Below are 22,750 nucleotides of genomic sequence, written 5' to 3'. Positions count from 1 at the left end.
ATGTCAAACTCTTTTTTTTTTAATATAAGCTCTAATAATAAGAATATTTATTGTCTAATGTTGAAGATGAAAAATTTCTCAGACCTACACCTTTGATAGCCTTGCAATATGCCCCCCTCTCTCAGTTACTGGGTATCAGCAGGTTATTTTACAGAAAGTCACTTTCTTACCCACCATGGTGAGTGTCTCAGCAGTCACCTGTGGATCATTGCCAGAGACCTCACTGTCCTCCTCCTTTCCAGGTTGCCCCTTATCTGGTGCATCTTGCTGACAAGAATTAACTTGCTTAAATGCATGTGACAGGGTAATTATTGAGACACTAATTTTACTTTATTCTGCTTGATACCAAAGATGGAAATTAATTAGAGTTAAGGTTTTACCCTCAGTCCCACACACCTTTTGTTCTGAGACTGGGCTGTTAGGTTAGCAGTGATTTCTGTGAAGCAAGGAATAAGCAGAAATTCAGAGAAATCAGAGCACATTCCTTCATATCCAGATTTTCTGAGAATAAGCTAATTGAGGGAGATTAACACCCAGGGTGAATAAAGCAGAACTGGCTCTTAATGGAGTAGCCAGTGTTCCGGCAAGATGGTGGGAGGGCCTGTATTGAGGGGTTTTTAGAGTATCATGGAACCAGCCCCCACTCTCACACAAATGGAAAAAGGATCCATAAAAGAATCTTCTCCAAGGTGATAAAACACACAAAAAAAGCATGGTGTTAGAGCCACAGAGAAGCAGCCTATGTTCATACTTAGGACAGGAAGGGTGTGGCAAAGCTTCTTTAAAAGGACCACGTGGGGTTAAATAAGCATAGTATGTACAACCACTATAGATTAAAGATCAGAAGACTCCTTGACTCTCCAGATTTTTTTTCCAAAAATCATAAGGAGGGTAAGGCTCCCTTCCCCAACTCCCAGATATAAATGTAACCACTTACTGCCATCCCTTGTAGATGGCAAGCCTGATGTATCTATTTTGAAACAAATTTAAATGAAATTTTCCTCATTTGAATGTTATACTTTAAATTCAAAGCCACTGTATATCAATTTCAACATTACTCTCTGGTTAAGAGATCTTCACAGTCTCAGATTATGTGATGTATTAAATATAAGCTCTGCAGGAGAGTCCTTAGAGACCACTAGATTTGCTATAAGCTATAAGCTCCCTTACTTTAGCTACCAGATTTTATTTCCTCCTCCTACCAAATAACCATACCCTGCTCTACTCTTCCTCACATCTTTGCTTTAGCCCACAGACCACTATTTGTTCTTTCCTTGATCTCCAAAAGTGTTTGTTCTCCATGCAATACTAGTGCATAAAAGCAAACCACTTTATTTATATAGCCTAGAATTGTTTGTAGTTACTACATTAGGGTTAGTATTCTTAATGAGATTAAAAACTCCTCTGGTATCAAGAATCATATATTTCTGTTACCCTCGTAGTATCTAGCACAATAGATACTTTCCAATAGATAGCATTTTATGTAAATGCTTCTCCTAGGGAGTAGTGGTTGGGTCTCATTTAGGGAGAGAGCATGCTGAACAGAATAATTCATTTAAATAACAAAAGCTATCATGGCAGGAAAATGCAAACGACAATTGATAGTTTTGTCCACAGAACACAATTTAACTGATTTTGCTGATATGAACAATGGATTGACTAAATTTATCCTTCTTTTACCTCTGTCAAGAACAGGTTGGTGTAAGTACTGTTATTATTTATTTATTTATTTATTTTTGGTACTGGGAATTGAACTCAGGGGCACTCAACCACTGAGTCACATCCCCACCCCTATTTTGTATTTTATTTAGAGACAGGGCCTCACTGAGTTGCTTAGTACCTCGCTAAGTTGCTGAGGCTGGCTTTGAACTCACGATCCTCCTGTCTCAACCTTCTGAGCCGCTGGGATTACAGGCATTGCACCACCATGCCTGGCATGTATTAGTACTGTTCTGACAGAAGAAGTGATGTTCAACACAAAAGGCCCAACTGTAAGACCCTAAGCACCAGGACCTGAGCTTGTTTGCACTCAGTGGCACCATAGTATTTAGTAAATTAAGGGAAGTAAACTCTAGAGAATATAATTAGGGTCCTATATAAAGGAAAAGAGCAGAGGTAACTGCAATAAATGATTTGGCCACTTGCTTCATTTGGGGAAAGACAACCAGTATAATAGTCTCCCTTACATCACAAAAGCTAAGCCAGAGGATCCTTATTTCTCACTAATTTCATTTCTGTGTAGGATAACACGAAGGACACTTGTTTAGTAAACAAGTAGACAATTGGTCTATCTTATCTAGCAATGTCTGCAGCTTTAATAACCACCTTTCAAATATGTCCTGAAGAACAGAACCAGAAATATCAGTATAAAAAAAGAGACACTGCAAAGAGGAAACCAAGCAACTTACCCTTGTCTTAATGCTATGATTGAATCTTCATTAAAATGTAGAAAATAAAAATTAGTATTGCTTTTGTGTCCGCTTTTACCATGCCCACTGTAACACAGGAATTCTGTGAAAATGACTAACTCTCACGGGCCTCCTGTTTCCCGCTAACCTTTCTTGTTATGAAAGACATAAGACAAGAACAGTCATTGATTGGGGAATTGAAGTTCTCCCATAAAAGATGAGTATGTCGACAGAAATACCATCAGTTTCCTGGCATGCAGGTCAAATATTCCTTAATCTTGCTTCTGTCAAGGGATTGCCTGACCACCCTCAGACAAGGACAGCCAATATTGCCTGCACTGGGGATTGGACCTGTTGAAAATGTGAGGAAAAAGGAGAGAAATAACTGAAGAACAGCAGTGCCTCCCTCAGACACACAGAATCATGGCTGGCTGTGTCTTAAACACAAATCGAACTATATTTTTGATTTTACTGTCTGACATGTACCGTGGGGCGGGGGAAGATACATAAGTAATGAGGAAAAAGGACATGATGAGCTCGGTGTGTATTTTCTCATTACATTAAGAAATGGTCCTAGCAAAAACTGCACATGGAATGCAAATTTAAAAATGAATTAAACGACTATCCTTCACATTTGTCACAGCATCCTAGACAAATTCTAAAATTCTCAATGTATACATGCAGTTGATCATTTTTTTCATGCCTTGCCCTAACAATATTACCCACTTGTTTTCACTGTATAAAGCAGCACATTATTTTAGGTTGGTATGTAAACACTGGCATCTGTGTCTGTTTCCTCTATGTCATTTTCCTTAATAACAACAGCTGCCATCATTATCAACTGCCTGATAGTTGCTAGGCACGGAATTGGGACTGTGCATGCATTCTATAATTTAACCTTTAACAAAAATCCTATACAATAAGTGTCCTCACTATCGTCCTACAGAAGTTAAGTCTGCGCTTCTGTCAAGTGGCAGAGCTAACACAAAAAACAAATCTTTCCTCTTTTTCATCCTCCCCTGGCAGAGTGTTCAGCCTCCTCTGACTTCTCAGTAAACATATTGCCTGAGTTTTCTTGCACCCATGAACAAAAGCATAAGGGTGAAGTGTAATTAATATGGATGTGAATGGGTAGACAGGTAAATCATCAGGGCAACCTCTTTGCTCTGAAATGGGTCACATAAAAACGCTCATGCACATGCACTTATATGTATACATATGCATTTGGATTGCATATTTGGGCCTTAAGCATGCAATATTTGATTTGTAACTATGTAGAATGAATTGAATAAGTTTTTTAATGTTATTGCTTTTTTTTTGGCAGATAGTCATAAGATACCCAAGAGAATGTCCATGACCCAAACTGTATTAAATTCTCATTCAACGTCTATGATTGCTCCCTGATAATGAATAGATATTTAATTTCCTGAATCCTACAGCCTACAACACTGATTCTCTTTTTGAAATTTTCATGTCCTAGTGTGGTTAGTGTGAGAATGAAAACTGTTATTTAGAGTTGAAAGACACCTCTATAATCTGGCACGACTCCAAGAATTTAGACTTCCTTAATGCTGTTTCATATTAAATCTAAACAACAAACTCCACAGCACCTGTATAAGGTGCTTAAAATGCCATTACCACATGTAATTACATGGAGAATTCAATTACCACAGCTAAGAATAAGATTGCTATGTACAGTTGGTATATGCTGGCTGTGTTGGCCATAAAAATTATAACAGGAGAAGCACATGTAGTGGGGGATTGTGTTCATCTTATATAAAGCTCTCAAGAGTAATTAGGATATAAAAAAGTAATGTGGAAGAATAAGAATAAATGAGTTTCACAAAAGTAATGACATTTTACAAGTTTTAGTGGAGAATTTCTTCAGCTTCCAAAAAGGAGAAAATTATACCCAAATTTAAAAAAATCATATAATATATTTAAGCAAAAGCAAAAAAATATATAATGCTGTTAGAGTGATGATTTTCATATATACTACATATAATGGGCTCATGTTGAATAACAAAATGTTAGGATCATACACACACACTGAGAAGTTTCTAGGAATATACAGGGATTGCTCAGACCTATATGAATTCCAGAATCAGTAAAACGGAACCAAAAAAAAAAAAAAAAAAACCCTTGTGACATTCATCATAACAGTTACATGAGTTACACTAAATTATGATCCTTTTTCATATAGATGGAAGAGTGATAAATGCAGAGCTGTCTTCCAGCCTATTATACGGTCTGTAGCAGTGAAAGGAATGGAAAATGACAGGAATAAATAACATAATCTGATCAGTTAGTGGCACACAAAATCTTCTGGGGCTCTGCTTTGTGTGACAATCCTTGGTCTCCTGGGAGTCACCTTAGTAAGATAAACTATTGCCACCGATAAGTTCAATTGTGTAAAGAACAGAAAGCATTAGGTTTTAGATGCTAGTTAGTTTTCATCTATACTGCTTGCCATATGATGCAAGTGCTCACTATGTGAGAGCTCCTGGTTGTAGACTAGTTCTCCATTCTAGAGAGAAAACAATAGACAAGTTTCCTGATTAAATAATAGCTTCTTCATGAATGGAATTTGTGGACTCTTCATTTGTGTCTATGATCTATGCAAATATCCACAATCTGATTCAAAGTACATAATGACATTTTGCTGAATTTTTATATCCACATTGTATGAGAACATGCATACTGGTACATCATGTCTCATGAAAGATATTATTGCTCAATCTAGACACAGGCAGTAATACAACTATTCAAAATTGAAATAAGTGGTAAGTTTTAAGTAAAATACAGAATTACACTGTCAAATTTAAATAGCAATTGGTTTATTATTTTAAGCTTCTATATTTTATTTTGTTAGAACAGTTTTATCAGTGTATAAGTGACACACAAACTGTACATATTAAATGCATATAACTTGATTAATTTGGTTATATGCATATACCTGTGAAACTACCATAACATTCAAGAATCTAGACATATGCATCACATTTGCAAGTTTACTTGACGTCCTTGTTTCATCCTTTTATTTACTTATTTTTGTATCCTTCATGGTATCAAGCACTGTATAAATTTTCTTTAAAATTATCTCCTTTGTTTTTTTATGATGTTATCTTCACTTAGCTCTCCTCTGATTTACGTCTTCTGTTCAATCTTCTGAATCCTCTGTTCTTAGCCCTCATATTCCTAAGAAATGTCTCTGGCCAGTTTCATAAATCTGGGAATTCACCTCCTTCATGTGTCACTATCAATTGAATATGTCTCTAGCAGAGTTCCAACAGATGCTAGAGAAATAATTTTAAGTGTTTACTTGACAGGTTCTCCTGATTTCCAGAATCAGGTCAAACCAAGAAATAAGAAATGAATTGTCTTTCCTTCCAATACTAAATCTTCCAATTATTACAATAGGTGATTCTTGGCATCAATATTTATCCAAAACTACAAGTCAGTTTCCATCCTTTGTCTCTTTCTTCCTTTGACCCAATCTAAGTTTCTGAAGTCTGCATTATTTCTTCCTTTACTATTGCCTGCATTCATCACCCACCACCATTTCCTAAAATTTTTAGTGGGGTCCCTGCCTCAAGTTTTGTCTCATTACCTTATTCATTCTTCAGTATACTGTAAATCTCATCATGTCACTTTTTACCCTAAAACTTCTTAATGCCTCTTCATCTTGCAAAAGATAAAAGCCAAACTTGTTAGTATGGCTCACTGGTTCCTTTCCAGCCTGGCTGCTCATTTCCCCTGTCATTCCATAATCTCCTATCTTTCCAAATATTGCACTCTGAATTTTACCAACTATACGTATGCCTTTTCTCAAGTTTCATGGTTTTCAGCAAATGATATTTTTCCTCTGAGACTATTTACGATGCCCCCTGCCAAATCCAGAGGTGTCTTTCTCAGTGCTTCTATAGGCCTCTCTATAGATTATGGGGTTTATTACACTGCTTGGGGATATAACAGACTAAAAGGTCATTAAGCAAGGGCCCTATATCCTACCCAATTCTTCATTTTTCTAACCTATCATTAAGCAAGGGCCCTATATCCTATCCAATTCTTCATTTTTCTAACCTATCATAGATTATCATAGATTTAATAAGTGAATATATGCTAGTTACTTCAAAAATTTTGTAGATTTGTTGTATATCATTATAGTTATCCTGTCCTATACTTATATCATATATATGTATGTATGTATATAGATAGATAGATAAGATAGAGATAGAGATACATAGAAGGAGAGAAAAAACAAAGTATCAAATATCATGGTATTTTAAATTTTATTCTTTATTTTTTTCCCTGATTGCTTTCCTTCCATAAATATTTTTTTAAAAACATCCTTCATATGATCGCATGGTACCTGGAGATGAATAGATTTAAATGGTACAGATATGTAAAAATTAAGCAATTTTAGAATTTTAATATGAAATGTTCCTCAAAAAGTCAATTGACAATGCCTGAATGCTGAGAGGTAAAATTATTAGGTTATAAGAGTTGCAACCTAATTGCTGGATTAATGCATTAGATGGATTAATTATTTGAATACATTACTGAGTGGTAACTGGTGGAGCATGGTTGGAGGGAGTAGATCACTGGGAGGTATGCCCTTGGGAATTATATTTTGTTCCTGGACCTTTGCTCTCTGTCTCTCTGCTTCAGCTTGCCATGAACTGAAGAGCTTTATTCCTCCACCATATCCTTCTGCCGTAAACTTCTGCCTTATCTCAGGCTCACAGTCATGGATCTAGCCAACCATGAACTAAAATTCTAAAACTCTGAGCCCAAAATAAATATCTATCTCTCTATATGTGTGTGCATTTATATATTTCTCTCTATATTTATTTATATGTTTAAATATTGTTTTTAGTTGTTCACTTGTTCCTGACAGATATTTTGATCATAGACACAACAAGCTAACACATAAAGAAAGATAATATCTGATAATAAGATAATTTCTGCACTAAAATGTAGTCTGACAACTTAGTATATGACAGTATCATAAGAATATAAAACCCTACATATTAGAGGAGTGTAGAACAGAAGTTCAGATCCATTTGGATGTGATCATGGAGGTTTTCATAGCAATAATAACACTGAAGCTGGTCTTTAATTCTTCAATAAGATTTCCTTGGAGCATAAGTCAAGGTTTTGATGGGCAAGACAGTTATATGGGGTGGGAAGAAGGAAAAACGGTGACAAAGCACATTAATATAACAATATAAGAATATAGCAATATTCTCTTACCTCATTTTTTTAACTAAGTGTAACAGTGGACCCCAAAACCTTGAAAGAAAAAGGGCTAAGGTTGTGAGGCCTTCCCTGTGGCTCAGACATGAGTCTCCACAGCTATGAGATCATGTAACAAAGTGACACCATTCACATACCTTACTGGACCATTAGTATATGGTACATTTCAGAAGAGGTTAAAATCAATTATAAACTATTACATCAGTCCATATTAGGAAGTTAAAAGTACCTTACTAAGATATTTTTTTTGAGAATGAAAATAAATGAATTTGAATATTTTTATAGCAGACATAGAAAATTGGTTTAAAAACTATTTGTTTGCATAAGGTTTAAGAAACATTAATTTCTACCCTTGTATCTATCACAGAGAAAGAATTAAATATGAAGGAGCCTTCCAAAGTTCCTTTAAATTAGAAATACAGCAATGTCTACTGTATGCCTGTAGCTCTGTCTACATATGTTTTGATTAGCCAATTAATACAGAGTAGCATGCTTAGAGTGAACAAACCCTTTTCATATGATAGCAGCTAACACCAAGTTTTCTGCAAACAAAATAGCCTATCAATATTATTACTTGATTAAGTTCAACCATTTTATATTAAACAGTTTCTCTTATTGTTGAAATATTTTCTTTCATGTTCATTGGTAATGGAACAACAGTAGCATAACCTCAGTAGCTTTGAATTTGGGAGCTACCAATGTTCTAGCTTTGAGACTTTGGAAATGCCAGTTACATCAATGCCTGGACTATATCTCATTCTCAAACAATTTCAACACTGTCAGTCTTCCTCTCTAAGCATTTTAGTGAAAGTATGAAAAACAGTAACACTTGCTAAGCATATATGATATCCAGAAGAAAAATAAATTTAGTTTTTGAGGCTTTTACTAGTATCACCATTCCATTGTCTCACAATTGAAAAAATGACAACAAATACTTATGAATTAATTGTAAAATATCATATTTTTCCTCAAGATGTTGTAAAATTGTTAGTGTCTGGCACATACAGAGCACAATGTAAGAATTTGCCATTATCATTATCATCATTATTAATAGGTAACAATTTGTATTCATATTCTTTCATGGGCCTTAGAGAAATCACCTGTTATGTTCTGTTTACATATAGGTTGAAATGTTCTAGAAGTTACAGGTCATATGCCAGATTGTAAAAGCTACTCTTAAGAGATATAGTATATTAGTAATATTCAAATAAAGTTTTTTTAAAAACTACCCTTGATAAAGTGTGTGCTTCATAGGGCAGGTATCCAGAGGTGGTATAATTGTAAATGTAGGATAACTACCTCATTGACTCATCAAAAGGACTGGGAATCTAATCCAGAAAAAAATTACAACACTTACACAAGTTCTTAATCTCTTTTATTTTATTTTATTTTTTGCTGTTGATATTTACATTTATTTTATTTCTGTCCAAGGAAAGAAAAATCTTGAAATCAGACATTTTGGAAATACTGGTTTTTATGGGTCAAACTGTGCCTTCTAAAGTTCATTGTACCTCAGAATGTGACTGTCTATGGAAATAGCACTTTGAAAAAAGTAATTAAGACTCAATGAGGTCTTTAAGGTGGGACCCAATCCTTTACCACTATTCTACTTATAGAAAGAAATTAGGACAAAGAAATACAGAAGAAAGACCACATGAAGACACTGGAAGAAGATGGTCACCACAAGCCAAAGAGAGAGGTCTAAGAAGAATCCAACCCTGCTGACAACTTGATCTTAGGCTTTTAGCTTGCAGAGCCATGAAGCATTAAAGTTCTATTGTTTAAACCGCCCAATCTGTGGTTCTCTGCTCTAGCAGCCCTAGCAAAGTAACTAACTGATCTAAAAGTATTTTGAAGAAAGGTATAAATTATTTTTAAGCCTCAGAGCTATGTTGAGGCAAAGTGGAAACCGCCTCCATAAACACTTCATGGTGCATACTATGGTGTAGACCCATATAAACTTGGGGAGAGTAAATAAGTTGCCCAAGGTGACACAGACTGGAAGCGAAAACCAACAATGAGATCAAGAAAGTTAAATTCCAGAGCTCACAATCTTAACTAAGACAAATAGAAATATTCTAATCAATTGAGTTTAAAATAAACCAGAGAATGCTTCCCAGGCATAAAGAAAAAGAACACTTGAAAAAAAAAAAATCCAAGCTCTAAAAGAAAAAAAGAAAGAAAGAAAAAACCTATAGAAACCTTCCACATATCTTCCAAATTACAAGCATGCAGAATAATACTGATAAGTCAATTTTATACTAATTTATGACTAAGATAGAATTCTGATCATACATAATATGATTTACAAACACAAAAAAATATACTGGATTTAGGAAAAAAAATGTCAGGGCTATGGTCTGTGTATATGCTCCTGCCAAAATTCACTTTGAAACTTAATCCCCAGGTATATATATATTTCATGCTGTGGATTGCACCAAGGGTATTTTATCACAGAACTGCATCCCCAGACCTTCTTATTTTTTATTTTGAGACTATGCCTTGATAAATTGCTGAGGGCCTCACTAAGTGGCTCAGGCTGGCCTGAAACTTGTGATCTTTTTGCCTCAGCTTCCCAAGTCACTGGAATTGTCAATGGGATTACAGGACCCAAGTAAGAAATCGAGCTGCAAAACCCATGAGAAAGCTGTTCCAATGGACCACCATGCCCAGCTCCTGAGTCATATATAAATGGCATTTGGATGGTGGCCCTTTGGGAGGTAATTAGGATTACATGTGGTCATGAGGGTCTGTGTACATATTTTTTTGACAACATTTTTGCCTCCCAATCGATGTTTTTGTCAGTACACTATGAGCTATGTGAGAGGTGCATAAAGTGGAAGGTTGAGACTATAACCTTTTTGGCTTGTAAGTTGCATAAAGGATTTTGAACTTGACCCCAGTACAAGGGGGAAACACACGGAAGATTCATGTACAGCAGATCTGAAATATCAATGTAACTTAAAAATCTCAATCCATCAGCTCTGTAGAAAAAGGGTAGTACAAAGATACAGAGAACAGTTCCAAATCCATTATAGAGGCTTTAGGGATAGTATTGATGTCAGAGTGAATATGTACCTAGAAAATATGGAAAAATAAGAGAAATATTTGAAATAAACTATGTTTTATTATAATTTAAATGTATTGAACATAGAGTATCAGAGAGAGAAGATACACAGGAGAATATCAGAGTTATAAAAGAAAAAAAGCAATAAATGTTTTCATGAAGGTTTTGCTACTATGATTAAACAAACAAACCTTCCATGAGATAATTAAATGACACACTATCTCTATAGAGAAGACATTGGCCTTTGTATTCCTTCTTCAATCAATTTTCCCTAAACTGTCCACTTTGTTCAGAATGTGTTTATATACTATATAGAATGTAAACTTGCTACATATTTTCTTCTTCTCATAAAAAATCACAGAAGATGGAAATTTGACAACTTAGAAGTAATGGTGTAGAAACAGAGGTATCAATGAGTTATGGGAAGGATAATGATTGTTAGTGTTGGTGCCTCTGAACTTAATCAATAACATCTTAGCATCATTAGTGATACTGCATGGACTCAGAATCACTCACTTGCAAATTTTGGTGAAAGTCAGAAAACTATAGTAGGATTAAATGCAATATACTTTTAAGTACAAGTTTGTAAATTCTTTCTCTCACAGGGACTCCTTAATATAGTTGATATAGTATTTTCAGATATTTGATAATAATCTTTAGCCAGAAACTATAAGGGTCAGCTTTATGGTTTTCTAGCAGAAGAGAGGAAACTTTTTTTAATAAATCCATTGGATAAATATGAAAATTATATTTCCTAGTAAATTATGTAAATTTAATTTTATTGTCTTGTTGTTATCTATCTTTTCAGTCCCTCAATGACAACTCCATATTGTTTTCAGCTTTCAGTATGTTCATGTTGCTATAAAATGCCCAAGTGTTTGCTGTAAATTTCTATCAGGTGACAGCCCCTTGAGGCCCCATATTACAAGTTTAAGGAATCACATAATTTCCCTCAATCAAAACTAGACCTTCCATTGTCTGTTTGCTTAAAGCTCCTCTCTCTCTTTTCACAATGTGTTTTGTTATACATGTTTTGGGAATTGGCATAGTTAAACTATTTCTATACTATTAAGGATTTAAAAAAATCAAGCCACACACTGAAGCAGGAGAAGGAAAGAATGAGAATCCCTAAGAGCTTGTCATTAAACCCTTAGGAACAGATATATCCTTAAAAGAGAAATCACCTTTATTTTAGTCAGGCATCATGGCACACACCTCAATTCCAGTGACTCTGAAGGTTTAGGCAGAAGGATCACAAGTTCGAGGCCAACCTGGGCAATTAAGGGAGAGCTTGTCTCAAAAAAAAAAAAAAGGAAAGGAAAGGGATTGGAGTGTAGCTCAGTGGTAGAGCAGCTCTGGTTTCATTCCCCAGTATTGGAGGAGGTGGGGGCGGAGAAGGCAAGAAGAAATCACCCTCATTCTTCTCATCCCTGATTAAGAAAAAAAGCTTAGTACAGCAAGTATGTATTTTCAGCCCAGATATTAAAGAAGAAGACATTGCTGGAAGATACTTGAGAAACATGATTTCCCACTGCAGCTGTCTCCCCTCTCAGAAATATTAGAAATTGGACTACTAAGGCTGGCAAACCTAAGCAACAACGTATCTGTTTTACCTAATCCACTAGATTGCTTTATTTCTTAAATTTCCTTTAATTCCTTCTAAATATTTTGCATAGACTTATATATAATGTCCACTTTTCTTAAATGTGCCAAAGAGACAAAGTGCTTTTTTTTTTTTTTTAATTGGTGGAGAACGTTAGAAGTATAATGGTCTCCCTTTGAGGCAGATGTAATTGTGACAGCAGTAATCCAGCTAGGGAAACACTCAAGTAAACACAAAAGACAGGTATTCAGATGTAAGGCTGTTGGTTTAACTCCTTGTTTAAAAGATTTTCTCATAATGTCTTTCTAGTGCAAACACTGAAAACTCCACAGTTTGTTTCATCAGGCAGTTTGCAGGGACTTTGGTGTTTCATCTGGACTTTGCCCCTGCCATAGCCTCTGGGAAGCTCTTTGAGCTTTTTATACACCTAGTCAATTATTTTGGGACTGGGGTCTTCTTGATGTCTATTTTACTGGTGGTGTAGTCTTAGTATGCTCACTTATCATTCTAAAATTTAAGTACTTTATCTTTAAAATGAAAAATAATAATAGTGTGTGCTTACTAGTGATCCCTCTCCCCCAAAGGCATTTGTGTTCTAATGAATCATGTCTTCACCAAATATCGATAATTTGAGCTCTTCTTGTCTTATTTGTATCCCTTTAAATTCTTCCTATTGTCTAATTGCTCTGGCTAAGGTTTCAAAAACTATGTTGATTAGGAGGGATGAAAGAGGGTATCCCTGTCTTGTTCCAGTTTCTCTCCACTCCCTGCCAGCTCTGTCTACCTGGGTACCTTCTCCTCATCTTAAACTTAATTCATAACATTAATAGACTTAAAGGCAAGAATAACATGATTATCTCAATAGATGCAGAAAAAGCATTTGACAAAATTTGACATTCATTCAGGCTCAAAACATTAGAAAAACTAGGAATAGTAAGAATATACTTCAACATTGTAAAAGCTATGTATTCTAAACACAAGGCCCTCATCATTCTAAATGGAGAATAATTGAAAGCATTCCCTTTACAAACTGGAACAAGACAGGGTTGCCCTCTTTCACTACTCCTAATCAGCATAGTCCTTGAAACCGTAGCCAGAGCCATTAGACAATAGAAAGAAATTAAAGAGGTACAAATAAAAAAAAGAGGAGTTCAAACCATCCCTATTTGTGAAGGCATGATTCTACATTTAGAAACATAAAAAATGACTCCACCAGAAAGCTTATAGAACTAATAAATGAATTCAGCAAAGTAGCAGGATATAAAATTAACACCAATAAATCCTGTACACCAATGACTAATCAGCTGAAAGAGAAATCAGGAATACTATCCCATTCACAATAGCCTAAAAAAAAATTAAAATATTTTGGAATCAATCTAACAAAAGAGGTGAAAGAATTAAAACTACAGAATACTAAAGAAAGACGTTGAAGAAGACGTTAGAAGATGGAAAGATCTCCCATGTGCATGAGTAGGCATAAATAATATAGTCAAAATGGCCATGCTACCCAAAGCACTATACATTTTAATGCAATTCCTATTAAAATTCTAATGATGTTTTTCATGGAAATAGTCAAAGCATTTATAATATTTATTTGTAAAAATAAGAGGCCCAGAATAGCCAAAGCAATCTTTAGCAAGAAAAGTGAAGCAGGAAACATCACAATAACAGACCTTAAATTATACTACAGAACTATAGTAACAAAAACAGCATGGTATTGGTAATAAAGCAGACAGGACAACCAATGGAACAGAATATTACACTAAGAGACAAACCCACATAAATACAATTATTTCAAATTAGACATAGCCCCATAAACATACACTGGAGAAAAGATAGCCTCTTCAACAAATGCTGCTGGGGAAACCTAGAAATCCATATGTAGTAGAATGAAATTGAACCCCCATCTCTGACCCTGCACAAAACTCAACTCAAAATGGTCAAGAATCTAGGCATTAGACTAGAGATCCTGTACTTACTAGAATAAAATGCAAACCCAACTCTCCATCATGTCCACTTAGGAACAAACTTCCTCAACAAGACTCATAATGTTCTAGAAGTAAAATCAAGAATCAATAAATGGGATAGTATCAAACTAAAAAGCTTCTTCCCAGCAAAGGAAACAATTGAGAATGTGAACAGAGAGCCTACAGAATTGGAGAAAATCTTTGCCACCTCACTGCTGATAGAGCATTAATCTCCAGAATATATAAAAACTCAAAAAACTCAACACCAAAAAAACCCCACAAATAACTCAATCAATAAGTTGACAAAGGAACTGAACAGTAGCCATTTTATAGAAGAAGAAATATGAATGGGCAACAAATACATGAAAAAATGTTCAACATCTCTAGCAATTAGAGAAATTTAAACTACACTAAATTTTATCTCATTCCAGTCAGAATGGCAACAATCAAGAGAACAAGGAATAATAAATGTTGGCAGTGATGTGGGGAAAGGGTACACTCATACTTTGCTGGTGGGACTACAAATTGGTACAACCACTATGGAAAGCAGTATGGAGGTTCCTCAAAAAAGTAGGAATGGAGCCACCATTGTACCCAGTTATCTCACTCTTTGGTTTATACCCAAAGGACTTAAAAATCAGCATATTATTGCAATGCAGCCACATCAATGTTTTATAGCAGCTCAATGCACAGTAGCTAAGCTATGGAACCAACCTAGGTGTCCTTCAACAAACGTATGAATAAAGAAAATGTAGTATATATACACAATGGAGTATTACTCAACCTAAAAGAAGAATGAAATTATGGCATTTCCCAGTAAATGAATGGAACTGGAGAATACCATGTTAAGTTAAATACGCCAGTCCCCAAAAAATCAAAGACTGAATGTTCTCTCTTATATGTGGATGGTAACCCACAACATTGAGTGTAGAGAAGGGAAGAATAGAAGTTCAGTAGTTTAGCTAAAGGGGAATAAAGGCAAGGAAGGAAATATGGGACTAGGAAACACAGTAGAATGAATTATTATACATAACTTTCCTATCTTTTTATATGAATACCCAAATAGTATAACTTCACATTATGTACAACCTCAAAAAGGAGAAATTATATTCCATGTATATATATAATATGTCAAAATACACTCTACTCTACTGTCATGTTAACTAAAAAGAACAAATAAAAAAGATCAGTAGTTACATTAGTCTGCAAATTGTATGTATCCATATTTAATGCCCACAAACATCTATTTTCATCATCTCAAGTATGTGCTGTTTACATTAGCGCTCTAGACCTGCCATTGCAAAGTAACACAAACTTGGTGACTTGAAATAACAGGAACTTATTCTCTCCTTGTTCTGAAGGTCAGAAGTCAGTATAAAGGTGTTAACAGGGCTGCATTCTCTACAGAGGATCCAGGAATCTGCAACTGTTGATATTAGTATTTCTTAGCTTTTGGTTGCTTCTCTTTCTAGTCCACGTTCACCTTATTTTCTCTTCTAGGTGTCTCTCTCAAAATTACTCTACTTCTCATTTATATCAACATATATAATTGCAATTAGGACCCATCTGGATAATTTAAGATATGCTTCTTCTCTTTAGATCTTTAATTTAATTACGTATTTCTGTCATATAAGGCAATTTTCAGTCTTTTGTCATATAAGGTAATATTCACAGGTTTCAGGGATTAGAACACAAATGCCTTTCATGGAGAGGGGTCATTGGTAAGCACACACTATTATTATTTTCATTTTAAAGAAACGTAATTAAATTTAAGAAAGATTAGTGAGCATACCAGTAAATAGTGAACCCAGGACTTAAAGCAACATCTGCTTTAATTCAAAGTTCAAGTTCCTTATTACTGGATGTAATTTCTTCTCCCTTCAAGGTTGATAAACACGGTATTATTCTTTTTTTTAAAAAAAAATGATTGGCTTATTGTAACTATGACTAATAGAGGAATTTATTATGCTACATTCTTACATGTATTGACATAACTTGATCAAGTTCTTTCCCCAGGACCTTCCTTTTCCTTCCCCACCCCATCTCCTGATCTGTTTTATCATCTCTACTCATCTCCCTTCTATTATTGCTATTATTATTTTACTGTGTTAAAAATATATAGATGGTCTTTTTGCATTTTCTGCCCTTCCCCACTTGACTTATCCAATGTAGTGTGTGTGCCTGGTTCTTGAACACTGAATTTGCTGGCCAGATCTGTCCTGCAGATCTAGTGGCTCCTTGGTGGCAGTACAGTGCTCAACAAATAATGGACGATCAACATATATTAGATATGCTACTTCATTGTAAACAAAGAACACTCCAAGAAAAAGTTTTTCAAAGATTACAACTTAGTGTTTCATACATCTCCTTTCTGGTACTGAATCTCATTTCATTTCTTTATCTCTTCCTTAAATAGTCATGGCTAACTACAAGTATTGTGGCACTGATGCATTATAAATAAGCAAATGTGTAGAAAAACTAATCTCCTTGTTCTTCAGATAAGATTTCCTAAGAAAATATGTACTACCAAGTATGTAACTTTCACTTCAACATGAAAGTATTTTATGTTCTCTTAACTTTACTTTTTACTGACTGTATTACTGTCAGATGAAATAACTTCACAATAACAGAGTTGGCTTGATACTTTCAAATAGAATGCATGTTAAAATTACAGATTCTCAAAGAGTTAAATTATGTTGGTGTCATCAAAATCTGTGTTCTAATTAGATTTTATTATTATTTATATTTAATCTGTAGGATAAGGAAGAAGAAAAAATGATGTTTAATAAGACAAAAAAATAGATGAGTTTGAGCACTGACATCTGTTTGAAAAGATTGGCATTTAAGTCATTTTATTTCATGATATAGAAACAGCATCTGTATTTTTCAGACAGCAAAATATGAGATAAATGAAAGAAATGGGCAGTCTCAGAACATATGCACACTCCATGCCCCACTTCTCAAAGACATACTCAAGTAATTATTAAAATTCAGAAGAACATAAACCCAATTTTTCTAATGAAGCATAACTATTTGGAGGTTGGCTGTAATACCCTACATGTGATTCATAGCAAAGCGTGGTGAGAAATCTTAGACTATAGAGAAAATGAGCTTTAAGGAATGATCCAGATGGTAATGCAGGAACATTTTACTAGATGTAGGATTTACATTAACAAAGCACAATTTCTTTAAAACTTTTATATATTCAGAGACATTTTCCACAACATGACTCTTCAAAATCTGCATAGATAACATGCATTTTTAACAGTTCTACCTACACAACAGCACACTCACAAAATAAAATCTTAATCATTTAATCAAGATATTCAATCTATTTGATATAAAATGAGCAAAATTTAAAATACTTTAAGTATTTTGAAGAATCATACGTAAGATCCATGGTCTCTTGGTAAGTAAAAGACCATGTGAGTGTGAATGAAGAGTCAAGTACTTCAAAATCACTTCAAATTGAAGATCAAAGTTTTTACCTTTGAAGGATGACAGTTATGTGAATGTTAACTTTCACAATAACTTCATGCCTCATTATTCTAGAATATTCAAGTTAAAATAAGACTCCATTATCTTGCCAACTACCAACCTAATGTCTGCCCATTAACAGGGATTCAAAACTCCAATTTCTTTCAGTGGTCAAGTAGTGATTTCAATGTACAAAAGTATAAAATGGCTGTGTGTGGTCAAATGACAAGTGATGTGAATTGCCTCAGCCAAATTTATATGTTTTGCCTACCATTAAAGATGATATTTTAGAACATGCTTTTGGCTAAATCTTTGTACTTCTCTACAACTTTGTTAATTTTCCAGTGGTATGTTTTATACAAAGGAAGAAAATATTTGAATCCTATTGACCTTTGAAAATAATTTAAGCCAGGCACAGTGGCACATGCCTGTAGTCCCACCAGCTCAGTAGGCTGAGGCAGGAGGATCACAAGTTCAAAGCCAGTCTCAGCAACTTAGTGATGCCCTAAGCAATGTAGCAAGACCCTGTCTAAAAATAAGAATAAAAAATGCAGGTTGGGGATGTGGCTCAGTGGTTAAGCACCCCTGGGTTCAATCCCTGGTACAAAAAAAAAAAAAAGGAAGAAGAAGAAAGAAAGAAAAGAAACCATTTTAAATGAGTACAAATAAAGAGTGCTGTCTACCAAAGTGGCTTAAATATTTTAAGAAAACAAAAAGTCAGGCCATTAAGTGGCTTCTTAGAGTACTTATAGAGCTAAATTTTTATTTTCCCATGTGTGGTCCCAGGACCAGTAGCTTTAGCATCCTGAGAACCCGTAATAACTGGAAAAGCTAGTGACCCCACACCAAACACCACCAGAATCACAAACTGCATTTTTCCTAAATTCCCCAGTGATTTTCATGCACTTTAAGATTTAAGAAGCACTGCACTGAAAGATGTAATATTAAAAAAATAGACTTCACCTGCAGAGAAATAAGTCATCTATTAACACTGGCATAGAGAATTGAGAAATGAAGCACAGGTAGAATTTGAGGAATTCTTACTGCTTAAAGATTTTACTTTGATCCTGTATTTTACTTGTATGGATTGAGCATACTTTTTCCAAAGTAAGAGGAATGGATTACATGACCTCTTACTTGTGGTCCAGCCCTGCATTTTTAGGGTCACCTGCATCAGCTTGAAATTCAGCATTGTTTTAAATGGCTGCATTCACATAATGGGTTTCAATTTTTTCCTTTCCTTCAGGGAGTGGGGAAAGGTTGAAAGTTCAGCTTTCATTTACACACACAATTTAAACTAACAACTCCACAAGACTATTGGTTCTAAGAAGAAATATTTCCCAGGCATTTTATTAAATTGAATATTCTTGGTAAATATGAATTCAGACCATTGATGAAATGAGTACTTTTTTATCCATTAGTCAGTTATAAGCCTAGAATAGCCTTGTTATCATACTTGCTCAGTTCTGAATCTTTTAGGGCAATTTTGTGCATATTATTTCCAAATGCACTACTGAGAGACATTTTCAGGCAGCTCTGAAATATATTCTTTTAATATTAAGTACAAGATAAGTGTGGAATATTTCCTTTAAAAATTAAGTGCACTGTCTTATTTTAAACATTCACAGAATAAATAATCTGTTCTAGGTAAATAATTATCTCATCAGTTATTTGCAAATGTCACCATTTAGGATTAAATTTTCCCCCATTCCCTAGAACAGTGATTGAGATTACATGTGTGTCTCAAAGTAAGTAAAGATGGCCCATACTCTCACCTCTACTCTTATATAGGAATACATGTTGATATCAGTATATTGTCTCTATTGAAATATGAGACTCCCTATAGTCAAACTGAGTAGTAAACTACTTACCAAATAAAAAGTAGATTGAATCAGTATTTGTCAATCAATATTTATATAATTATAACTTTCAGAAAACTTTTCTACGTGTCGAATTGGGACAGTTACATATGGATACCATCTTCATGAGGAAGGTCTAGCCAACCAGCTGAAAAGATAGAGGTTCAACCTTCCAAGAAAGGTGACCTTGTTTTCCTTCTCTATTATTTTTCTCTTACATCAACAGGCAGAATGCTACTTATTACTTCACAATTTTCCATACTTGAAAATTTATTATTACAGGGTTTGTTGGACATTGAGGAAAAGATATACAGGAATTGTTACTTTGGCAGAATAATGAAATGGTAGGTCAATATTCTTTTATGAAAATATTGCTATTGTTCAGCAAAATAATTTTGGAAACAGATCTTAACTTTGGCCATTAAAAAAAAAAAACAGTTTCTTTTAAAAAATAAAAAAGAAGACAAAATGGCATTGTGAGTCAGTCTCCCAAAGAATGCATTTATTTATTTTTTATTTAGATATGAAGACAAAATAGCCTCCACTTAAAATAAGATAGAATCAATACATGGGCAAAAGAATCAGACAAACATTTCTCAAAAGAAGAAACCAAATGGCCAACAAATAGATGAAAAAATGTTCAACATCTCTAGCAATCAGCAAATCAAAACTAGATTAAGATTTCATCTCATCACAGTAAGAATAGCAGTGTTCAAGACTACCCATCCCGACCCACGGGGGCAGATGAACTTAATCGAACCCAGTACCTCTTGCATGCTAGGCAAGCAGCTTTACCTCTGAGCCACAACCCCAGCCTCACACTTTACCTTTAAACAAGCTTCAGGAGGCCTCCTCCACTCTCGGCCTCAAGCTCCCCAAACAGGAGAGCAAGGGATAGTCACAAGAGGCTGGCAAGAGAGAGAGAGCAAGCACGTTTGGAAGTGGGCTTTTATTGGGAGGACCCTCATTCTTAGAAAGTTCCATACAAAAAGGTAAGAAGGGGCAGAGTTACAAGGGACATATGAGTGAAATTCGACCCAAGGGCTGTAGGGCGATGCCTACTTCTGAAGATGTGTCATCAAACTTCTGGGACCTGGGCAATGTTCAAGTCACTATGAGATCTAGTGATGGTCAAAGTCTCTCTGATCCATGAATCACTCAGAGCAGCTCCCCACATCAAGCAACAATAAATACTGGCAATGTTGTGGGGGAAAATGTTTGCTACCACATTGTTAGTGGGACTGTAGACAAGTACAACCACTCTGGAAAGCAATATGGAGATTCCTCAAACAAATTGGAATGGAACCACCCTATGATTCAGCTATCACCTTCCTTGATATTTAACCTATAGGACCCAAATCAGCATACTATAGTATGTAATACATAGAATAATATAGCCACATTGATTTTTATAGCAGACAAACTCACAATAGCAAAATTATTGAACGATCACAAATGCCCATCAATAGATGACTGAATTAAGAAAATGTGGTATATATATATATATATATATATATATATATATATATATATATATATCAGCCATAAAGAAAAATGATATAATGGCATTTGCTGGTAAATGTTTGGAACTGGTGAACATCATGTTAAGTGAAATAAGCCAGGCTCAGAAAAATCAAGGTTCAAATCTTCCATCTATGAAATCTAGAACAAAATATGGGAAAGAAGGGGAAAGGGATCTGATATTATGAAGATATAGTGAAGATCAGTGGAATAAAAGAAGGACTGAAAGGAGAGGTAATAAGTAATGAATTTAACTAAAGCATGCTATGTGCATGTATAAATATGCTACAGTAAATTCCACCTTTGTGTGTGTGTGTGTGTGTGTGTGTGTGTGTATCACCAACTAAAATAAATAAACAAATAAATGAGCAAATGAAGTTCAGTACAGTAAAAGAAGGAGACTGGGGGAAGGAAGAGAGAAGAGAAAAGGGTGGGCACTTGGGACTGAAATGGAATAAATCAAATTCCATGCATGTATGATTTTGTCAAAATGAATGCAACTATATTATGTGTAACTACAGTGCTCTAAAAAATAATTTAAAAAAAATAAGAGGGAGAAGAAATACAATTCTCTAAATGTGCATATGTGTGCATGCTCACACACAGACATTGAGATTTGTGATATTTCTGACAATCTGCTTAAATTGATGTTTAAATCTCTCAGTCAATTGAGGAAGGAAAAGAGGGTCTGGGACATGGGTACAATTAACAAAGTGCATAGTATAGAGTTAATTAACAGTGATTTGGTTAGAAATTTTGAAAATACCTACTGTGTGTTGGCATGCACATAATGAGCTAGCTATTCCCCTACTAGTGATAGTAATAAATACAAATTGCCAGTATTTATTATACTTTGAATTGTGCCACTCCAAAGAGATAAGTTGAAGTGCTAGTTCCCAGTGACTCACACTGTGAAGGTAGTTAGAATAATTGCCTTTATTGTGGTTAAGTTTAAAAATTAGGTCTGTAGGCTAGATCCTGAGCCAATATCATTGGTGTCTAGAAAGTGGTGGGAAACCTGCTACTGGGGGTGTAGCTCAGTAGTAAGCTACATATCATGCAGAAAGCTATGAGTTTTATCCCCAGTAGTATACACACATGAGCACACATGCACTCAGATATTTAAGCATAGAGACAGATGTGCACAGAGGAGTGATAATATGAAGAAATATATACACACACACATATATACATATAAGAATTTTTTCAACTGACTAGTCAGTAAAATATGTAGCTGAATTTGACTAAAAATTTCTCCTGAGGTGGCATGAAAATGAACATTTTAGTAGATTTGTTGAAATGTACTGGGACCTTTCTTAATGTTGCATGATGTTGACAATTGAAAGATTTAGCACATTCAATGGACCTTAAGCAATGGTGATCCTGCAAATCTTTTCTCTCTGTTGTATAAAAAAATCTATACAAATTTCCTTGGTATGGTGGCACATGCCTGTAATCACAGCAGCTTTGGAGGCTGAGACAAGAGGATCACAAGTTCAAAGCTAGCCTCAGCAAAAGTGAGGCACTAACCAACTCAGTAAGACTCTGTCTCTAAATAAAATACAAAAAAGAAAATAGGACTGGGGATG

The sequence above is a fragment of the Spermophilus citellus genome (assembly GCF_964194105.1).
Source record: "Spermophilus citellus genome assembly, chromosome: 11".
NCBI lineage: Eukaryota > Metazoa > Chordata > Mammalia > Rodentia > Sciuridae > Spermophilus > Spermophilus citellus.
This window is presented reverse-complemented; position numbering follows the sequence as displayed.